The sequence below is a fragment of the Moschus berezovskii genome, chromosome 6 (assembly GCF_049115385.1).
Source record: "Moschus berezovskii isolate FMDL1 chromosome 6, NW_MosBer_1.0, whole genome shotgun sequence".
Lineage (NCBI taxonomy): Eukaryota > Metazoa > Chordata > Mammalia > Artiodactyla > Moschidae > Moschus > Moschus berezovskii.
Window position 1 is genome coordinate 47,116,998 of NC_142465.1, and position 9,249 is coordinate 47,126,246.

Sequence of the window (9,249 nt, forward strand, 5' to 3'; positions counted from 1 at the left end):
TAAGCCTTATGTGGAAGAGGATGAAAGATGAGAATTTCCATTGCAATTCTGCCTTTGACCAGTGGGATAGTATGTGCGTATTTGGAGAGAGAAGCCAGGATAGACTGATTATGAGGAATTGACTCACACAGATATGAAGGCTTAGAAGTACCGTGATGTGCCATCTGATTCTGGAGAGCCAGGGAACTATAGGAGCCAATGATGGAAATCCCAGTCTGAGGACAGAAGATGGCGTGAGATGACCCAGCGCATCAGAGGAGGGAATCCTCCTTCTTCCATCTTGCTATAGTCAAGCCCTCAATTGATTGGACCATCCCCACCCACAAGGGGTGAGGGAGGTTTACCAAGTCCACCAACTCAAACACCAATCTCCTCTAGAAGCATGTCGAAATAATGTTCAATCTGGGTAACCCACAGCCTTCAGTTGCCCCATAAGATGAACCATCACAACTGCACATTGTTGATGGAAGTGTAAAATGGTACAATCACTCAAAACATTTGTTCTGCAGTTTGTCATAAGACAGGCTCAGCAACCCTACTCTTAGATATATCTTCAAGGCATGTGAGTGTGAAGTCACTCAGTCGTGTCCGACTCTTTGTGACCCCATGGACTGTAGCCCACCAGGCTCCTCTGTCCATGGAATTTTTTAGGCAAGAGTACTGGAGTGGGTTGCCATTGCCTTCTCCATGTGAGCCCATAAAAAGACTATTACAAGAGTTTTTGATTCATAACACTTCAAACTGTTCAAAACACTGCAAATAGTTAAAAACTGGGAACAATTCCATCAAATGGTCAGTGTATCCACAAAGTGTGATACAGTCACACAGTAAAACACTGTGTGTATAACAAAAAGTAACAGTAACAAGAAGGAATAAACCACACTCAGGAGCTGAGATGAACCTCAAAACCATTACACCGCATGAAAAAAAAAAAAAAAACAGACCTGGAGCAAACTCTCTGCCCCAAACTGTGTGTCACTCTCTACCTAAATGAGCACCAGAGTGTCTGCAGGTGCATTCCCTCAGCCCAGGGCCTGGACCAGAAAGGCTGGTGGTGGAAGGGTCCCAGCACCTGTGTCCCGATACAGGATCTCCTCCCTCCACACTCATCCTTCAATGGCTTGCATAAAGCATCCCTACTTCCCACCCGGCCCCACCCACAACACCTGTGATGGCTGACAGGCCAAGGGGACACTTCAGGGGGTGGGTGGGGGAAGCAAAACCCGGGAAGCAGAGAGGAGGCAGAGGCACCCAGGGAGATAAGTGAGGCGGGGTCACGCAGTGCTGGCAGTCACTGGAATCTGGAGGGGGAGAAGGAAGCATTGTTCCAGGCAGGAATTCCAGACTCTTTTGTTCCCGGAGAGCTTGCTGCAAGGACTAAGCTGCTTTCTTGCTTTGCTCTGTCTTCAGTGAGAGGAGGTGAAGGGCAGGGCTCTGGGCAGGGAAGGCGGCTGGGACCGGCCTTGCAGATTTGGAGGCCGGGGGTGGGGGGGGTGGGGGGGCAGGGCCGGGGGGAGGGGATACTGGAGAAGGCCCTCCATCTCAACACTTCAGGGTCACATGCAGGCTCCTAAGGGCCAGCAGGTGACACCCCGACGTGTGAGGGCCCCTAGGGTGGGGTGAGGGGTCTGCGCGCTTCCCTCCCTCTTTCCCCCTCCCCTCCTGTCCTCTAGCAGAACAGTTCAAAATTTGGGGATCTCGAACTGGGAAGGAATGTCAAAGAAGGGACAGAGAAAGAGGGATGGGTGTTCGAGAAGGTTCTTTCTTGCTCTCCACGTCCTGGTCCTGCCCAGAACAAGCTCTGATTCTTGGCAGGGCTGGTGCAGGGGTCACCGGTATCTAGCAGATATGTAGTCTGGAAGGTGCCATGGCTCGAGGAGCCCCAAGAAACGGCCAGCACCCCACTCCTGTGCATAGGTACATCCCTTTTTCTGTCACTGTGGCCTGAGGTTCTCTGCAGCAGCAGCAGCAGCAGCCCCCGCGGGCCCCCCTTCCCCCACCATCCTGTAAGAGGCCAGCACACCTCAGAATTGGACCGTCAACACCTTCACCTTGTCATCCGGGGACCCACTAGAAAGATCGGAGTGGGGAGTGGGCAGTGAGGGTCGGGTCTGGGCTCTGGGAATTCTATGCGGAGCCGTCTGAGCAGCAGAAGAGAGGGAGGAGCCTGCAGTGGACAGAGGGACTCAGACCAACCCGACCGCATTCCCTGCTTCAGCTTCCCTGCGGTTTCTGGAGCTGTGACCCCACGCCCCTTCGCCAGGATGTTTCCTTTGCCCAAGGTCATTTCCACCCACTCCAGGAAGATCACAACCCTGACCAATCCACTGGGCTCTTCTCCCACCCCTGACCTCTGCCTTTCCCTCTCAGCAGGATGCTGATTCCCACCGTATCTAGAACTGTGGAAGCGGGGTGACCTCCCAGTGTCCACTTCCATCCACACCGAAAGGACGTGAACGCCTTTCTGGGGACGAAGAGTCCCGGCTCCTGCCCAGGGCCACCTCGGCTACTTTGTAATCTGTGCTGCCACAACCCGCAGACCCACCTCCCCGACTTCCAGACCCTCGACAGGGCGCCTGCAGGCGGCCACCTCTGCTCCTGGGACCCTTCACGCAAATTTTGCACAAATTCTGGTCTGTGTCTGCAGAACTCCAGCTGAGATGCGCGCGCTTCCACTTCCCAGCCCCCTGAGCACCACCCTTCTCCCGCCTGGCTGTGGTCACGCAGCTGTGACCCAGGGGACAGAAGCCTGCCCCAGGGCCTGCCCCAGAACCCATCAATCCCATGGGGTTTCCTTGGTGCTGGGAGCGTGTTTGTTCTAATGAAGTGGCTTCAGGACGTGCTCCAAAATTACTGAGCCTGGATTAGAGGAAAGAGGCTGGAAGCTGAGTTCATGATGGATCGTGACGGTGCCTACGTGATGAAGCCTCCATCAAAACCCAAAAACTAAGGGGTTCAAAGAGCTTCCAGGAGCATAGGCATAGCCCAGCTCCTCCTGGCAGAAGCTCCTGTCTGCCCCCGCTCCCCGCCAGACACTCCCAGACCTCACCTTCTGTGCCTAGTCATCTGACTGTCTGTATCCTTTAACCTCACCCTTTCCTGTATTAGATAACAAACGTGTAAATATAAGTAGTGTTCCCTGGGTACTATGGTTCCCTGAGCAAATTGCTGAACCCAGGGAAGGGAGGAGCCCGGGTCAGTCAGAAGTGGCAGAGGTCTGGGCTAGTGTGTGGAGCTGGGCATCTGTAAGACCCAGCTCTTAACCACAGTGTCCCTCTCTTCATCCTCATTGTAATCCCCCGAAAAATGACCCTTCAGTTCAGTTCAGTCGCTCAGTCCTGTCCGACTCTTTGCGACCCCATGAATCACAGCACGCCAGGCCTCCCTGTCCATCACCAACTTCCGGAGTTCACTCAAACTCATGTCCATCGAGTCGGTGATGCCATCCAGCCATCTGATTCTCTGTCGTCCCCTTCTCCTCCCACCCCCAATCCCTCCTAGCATCAGACTCTTTTCCAGAAAGTGAAGAGGAACTAAAAAGCCTCTTGATGAAAGTGAAAGAGGAGAGTGAAAAGTTTGGCTTGAAGCTCAACATTCAGAAAATGAAGATCATGGCATCTGGTCCCATCACTTCATGGGAAATAGATGGGGAAACAGTGGAAACAGTGTCAGACTTTACTTTTTGGGGCTCCAAAATCACTGCAGATGCTGATTACAGCCATGAAATTAAAAGACGCTTACTCATTGAAAGGAAAGTTATGACCAACCTAGATAGCATATTAAAAAGTAGAGACATTACTTTGCCAACCAAGGTCCGTCTAGTCAAGGCTATGGTTTTTCCCGTGGTCATGTATGGATGTGAGAGTTGGACTGTGAAGAAAGCTGATCGCTGAAGAATGGATGCTTTTGAACTGTGGTGCTGGAGAAGACTCTTGAGAGTCCCTTGGACTGCAAGGAGCGCCAACCAGTCCATTCTAGAGGAGATCAATCCTGGGTGTTCATTGGAAGGACTGATGCTAAAAAATGACCCTAGTCATTTAAAAGGAGATGTTTGCTCCCGAGAATGAGAAGGTGGTGAATTTTGACAACACCAAGTGCTAGCAAGGCTGGAATTCTCATGTTGATTTTGAGGGTGCAGATAGAACATTTTATCAGGAACATCATCTGTAGTCTCATAAATTAAGTGTGTAAATTCCATCTGATCCAGCAGTTCCACTGGGTATTTATCCCAACTACATAAAAACATTCATCTACAAGACTTGTACAAGGAGTGTTCTAGGCAGCTTTATTCAAAACAGTGCCTGTGGAGAGACACCCCAACAGCAGGTAACTAAATAAATCCTGTTACATCCATGCAGTGGAATGCTGTTGCTGGTGTTTAGTCGCTCAGTCGCATTTGACTATTGCAACCCCATGGACTGTAGCCGGCCAGGCTCCTCTGTCCATAGGATTCCCCAGGCAAGAATACTGGAGTGGGTCATCATGCCTTCCTCTGCTACCCGGTATTTTAAAAAGAACAATGTTGATAAATCTGAAAAAAATAAAATACCTAGACTCTCTATTCCCATGTATGTGAAGTTCTTGAACAGGCAAAAATAATCTTCAGTGAAGCCTAGGATGAGACGCAAGGCCTGGGAGGAGCCCTGAGGTCATTTGGCTGTTGGAGATATTGGCTGGGCAGCCAGTAATAGGAGCGTTTGTGTTCTTCTAAACTCATCTCACTGTGCATTTAAAAGGGGCCTATTCATTTGATATTATACATATTATCCCTCAAGAGAGTTGTTTTTTTTTCCCCCCCCCCAAGGGAGTTGGATATCAAGGTAAAGAAGAAGCAGAATTTAAAGTAAGTTTTGATGTGATCAAAAAATACTGGGAATATTCAAGTCCATCATTCCTTTGGGTTCTCTCAGACTCTCAAGGCTCTCCTTCTGTCTTCTTTAATTAAATTTACTTGTGGGGGCAGCTGGAGAAGACAATGGCACCCACTCCAGTACTCTTGCCTGGAAAATCCCATGGATGGAGAAGCCTGGTAGGCTGCAGTCCATGGGGTCGCTAAGAGTTGGACATGACTGAGCGACTTCACTTTCACTTTTCACTTTCACACATTGGAGAAGGAAATGGCAACCCACTCCAGTGTTCTTGCCTGGAGAATCCCAGGGACGGGGGAGCCTGGTAGGCTGCGTCTATGGGGTCGCACAGAGTCAGACACAACTGAAGTGACTTAGTAGCAGCAGCAGCTGGGGGGGGGGCAGCAACATTTAATATAAAATTTAAATAATTTCATGTTTAGTTCTACTATTTTCAATTATTTTCACTTTGGTTTACTTGTGTGTATAGAAACAGTGTGTTTCATATTATAGTTCTAAATGCATGGTATTATAGCTTTGTTAGGTTTTGTGAGCTTGCCTGAGTAGAAGGCAACAATCAGAGCAATAGTCACAGATATTAACTTCATCTAAGGCTCGGGATGTGAAGTTCTGTGTCAGGAGCCACTCTCAGGTTAGGGACACTCAGTCATCAGATTCTCCCCCACAAGGTGCCAGTCCTCTGGTAAGCCCTCAGTAGCAATAGATTCAGTTTTCCTCCTACATCCAAAATCAGACCTTATATTAGTTTTTATCATTTTTTACCTTTTTGGATTTCACTTAATTATCCCCAAACTTAATCTGACTGAATTCTTCAATGAGCAGACAACAAAGAATCTGTTCTCAAAAACAAAGAGACCTGCCATTTCTAGTTCCTGGCCCATGGTGGGTCAACTCCAGCCAAGATTTGAAAGCATCTGTGGAAAAGCTATGATTCAGTATGTGCTCACCATATTGTTGTTTTCCTGTTTCCTTCCCAAGTGAAACTTGGGACAAGACCACCGTGTTGAAGATGAACACACTAATTTGAGGTGGGGAAGCAGTACCAGTTTCTAAACTCTGAAATATTTCTTTCCTTTATTTGTACTACTATTTATTACTTGTATCACTATTTATTGCTTGTAGCACTATTATTTTCACTGAGGACTTGCTGAGAGATTCCGTTTTGCCACACACTGCAGCAAAGCAAAGCGGATTCCTATTTCATTTCTGCTGAAACTGGCCTCCAGTCCACTTCCCCAGTCTGCTCCCTTCTCCCTGCATGAAGCCTCAGTTTCTAGAGCATGGTCCAGCCCTTCTCCCTAAATTCACACTTATGGAGTCTCTTCCCTATACAAGGCTCATCACTGTCCTTCTTGCAGTCCACAAAGTGGAAGTACAGAGCTTGGTGAGTGGAGCTCTTGGATTTCAGCTGCCACAAGTCCCTTGTGTAGTCAACAATCTGCACATCCGTACAGGCCAGACTTGTGCCCTCGAGGCTCCCATCTAACTCCAGACTTAAGTCTTATCTGCTTTGTAGCCCCCACAGCCTGGCGGTTTCTTCTTCCTCTAAACATTTTTGAGTCAGGTTGCTTACTTATGTGACACTTAAAAACATTTTAAACTTTGCTTGTACGAGTTTTAAGGCCACTTTTGTTCCTGAGATTCTGATCCTCAGAAATGCTGGCTGTCACTTTAAAATAAGAGATTAAGTACAGGTATATTCAGTACTAGACTCAGTATATTCAGTTCCAACTCATTCAGTACTCCTCTGAGGTTGGATTATAAAGAAAGCTGACCCCGAAGAATTGATGCTTTTGAACTGCAGTGTTGGAGAAGGCTCTTTAGCGTCCCTTGGACTGCAAGGAGATCAAACCAGTTCATCCTAAAGGAAATCAGTCCTGAATATTCATTGGAAGGACTGATGCTGAAGCTGAAACTCTAATACTTTGGCCACCTGATGCAAAGACCTGACTCATTGGAAAAGACCCAGATGCTGGGAAAGTTTGAAGGCAGGAGAAGGGGATGACAGAGGATGAGATGGTTGGATTGCTTCACCGACTGGATGGACATGAGTTTGAGCAAGCTCTGGGAGTTGGTGATGGACAGGAAAGCCTGGCTTGCTGCAGTCCATAGGGTCGCAAAGAGTGAGGGACTGAACTGAACTCCTCGGAGTCATTGCTCCGGGTTGCCATAGAAGAAGGCAGGCAGGAGACACAGTCTGTTCTCTCACAGAGCTCGTTAGTAGTGAGGCCAGGTTTCAACCTCACAATCCAGCATCTCTTGGTGGCTCTAGTCCCTTGATCAGTGCTATGTCTAACACCTCCTTGGGGGCTCAGCTGCCTGGTTTGGAGTGAGACAGTTGAGCCTGGATAGGATCACTGACCCTTTAGCTGGGTCTGCACAGACCTGGAGACCTTGTGATGTTTGGAGGCCTGGAGCCTAGTTGCTCCTGCACACAGGGACCACTAGGCACCTTTTTAGAGTCGGGATTCTGGCCCTCCCCCAGCTACCTATGCCCCCCAGGTTCCCCATGCCCCCAAGGTTCCCAACGCCCTGAGTCCCCACCCCTACACCCTGACTTCCCATCCATGCTCCCCCACACCCTGCCTTCCCACATCCATGGTCCCCCGTGCCCTGCCTTCCCACATCCATGCTCCCCCACACCTTGCCTTCCCATCCATGCTCCCCCACCAGTCCCCACCCCCTCGCCCAGCCTTCCCATCCATGCTCCCCGACCCCCTGCCATCCCGTGTCCACATCCCCCAGCTCTGCATTCCCACACCACACAGCCCTTGTCAGCTGTCAGTCACCTGTTTCCGGTCAGTTCCTGGGCTTCGCTGAGGTGTTTTGGAAGCTTGTCATCCTTTTTCTTTGTCCAGTTGTGAATATCCCCTTTCCGTGCTTTGCCTGTTTGCTTGCATTGAGCAAAACTAACTTGGTGATTCATTTGGTGATGAATTTGGAAGCGGGCTGAGAAGGAGGGCGTACAGGGGACCTCGGCCGAGGACTTGGCCGCTCAAGGGGACTGAGAGGCCTAGCCTGAGCCTTGGGTCTCTCTGCTGCAGAGCCGCCCCCCAGATCCTACCCAGTACCCTGACCTCCTGTGCTCGTTTTCGTTTTGTGGCAGAAAAGCAGTTTTGGGGTTCTGGTAGGAAGACGTCTTCTGGGTGTGTACCCTAGTTAAAGAGATGCTTCTGTGCCAAGTCGTCTGATGGTCCTGACAGGGGCGGGGCTGGAGGCCGCCTGGAGGGGTTTGGAGACAACTGGGGAAGGTCCGGCGGCTGAGGGGCTTCCCGTGGCTCAGGGGTAAAGAACCCGTCTGCCAATGCAGGAGAGAGAAGAGACCAAGGTTCGATCCCTGGGTCGGGAAGATCCCCTGGAGAAGGAAACGGCAGCTCACTCCAGTATCCTTGCCTGGAGAATCCCTATGGACAGAGGAGCCTGTGGGCTACAGTCCATGGGGTCCCGAAGAGCCGGACACGACTGAGCCAGCACACTGCTGCTGAGGCGCCAGGGCTGGAGGTCTCCTATCTTCATGTCTATGTCTGATTGTCTTAACTGTTGAGAATTGGCTGCTGGGTTATTGGTGATATAAAATGGCCCCAGATACTGGTTCTGTGCAAGAAACAGTTATCCAAAATGGTAATAAACTGAATATGCCCCTCAACTCTGAAAGAGTTAACGCCCTTTAAGGCGGAGGTGAACATTCTGACTCATGGTTTCCTTAAGTCTTGTAGACCATTGGATCTTGCCCGAGAAGTGGCTTTTCTTTAGGAGCTGGTGATCACACAGCTTAATGTCTTACTCATGGAAATGCTTTTCTTAGGCTCTATATTAATAATTATAATTGTAACAAATCTTGCCTGGGAATCTCTTTCTCAAGACTTGTACCCATGATTACACAATAGTATATCTTGCCCAGAGACGTTGCCCAGAACCCGTTCTCCCTGGCTAATGTTGTGCCAAAGTTATCTCAGGATGTATATCTTGGGAAAGGAACTGGTGGAACTCCTACAACCCTGAGGTATTCTTTTCATCTATTCTCAGTGGCCAGTTGAGAAGTATATAATGCCCTGCTTAACTAGTGAGGGTGGATACTCTCCTACCCGCTTCTGATGTCTATGTCATAAGCTTTTTCTGTCGCTTTCACTTTAAATAAAAATCTGCACAAAGCCCTGAGTGACTGAGACCCAACTTTGTTTCCGGAGTTAAATTTTCTCCTTTGGAGACTACGAATCCGGTGGCACCAAACACCTTAACCCATCAGCTCTAAGAAAATTATACAAATTAAGAAAATACACTTTAATCTGAGTGAGGTTGTCTAGAGTATAGAAGTGTGTGGATGAAAGGGCTGATGTGAAGAACTTTTTTTATTAATCTTTATATTTGTGGATAACTGTTG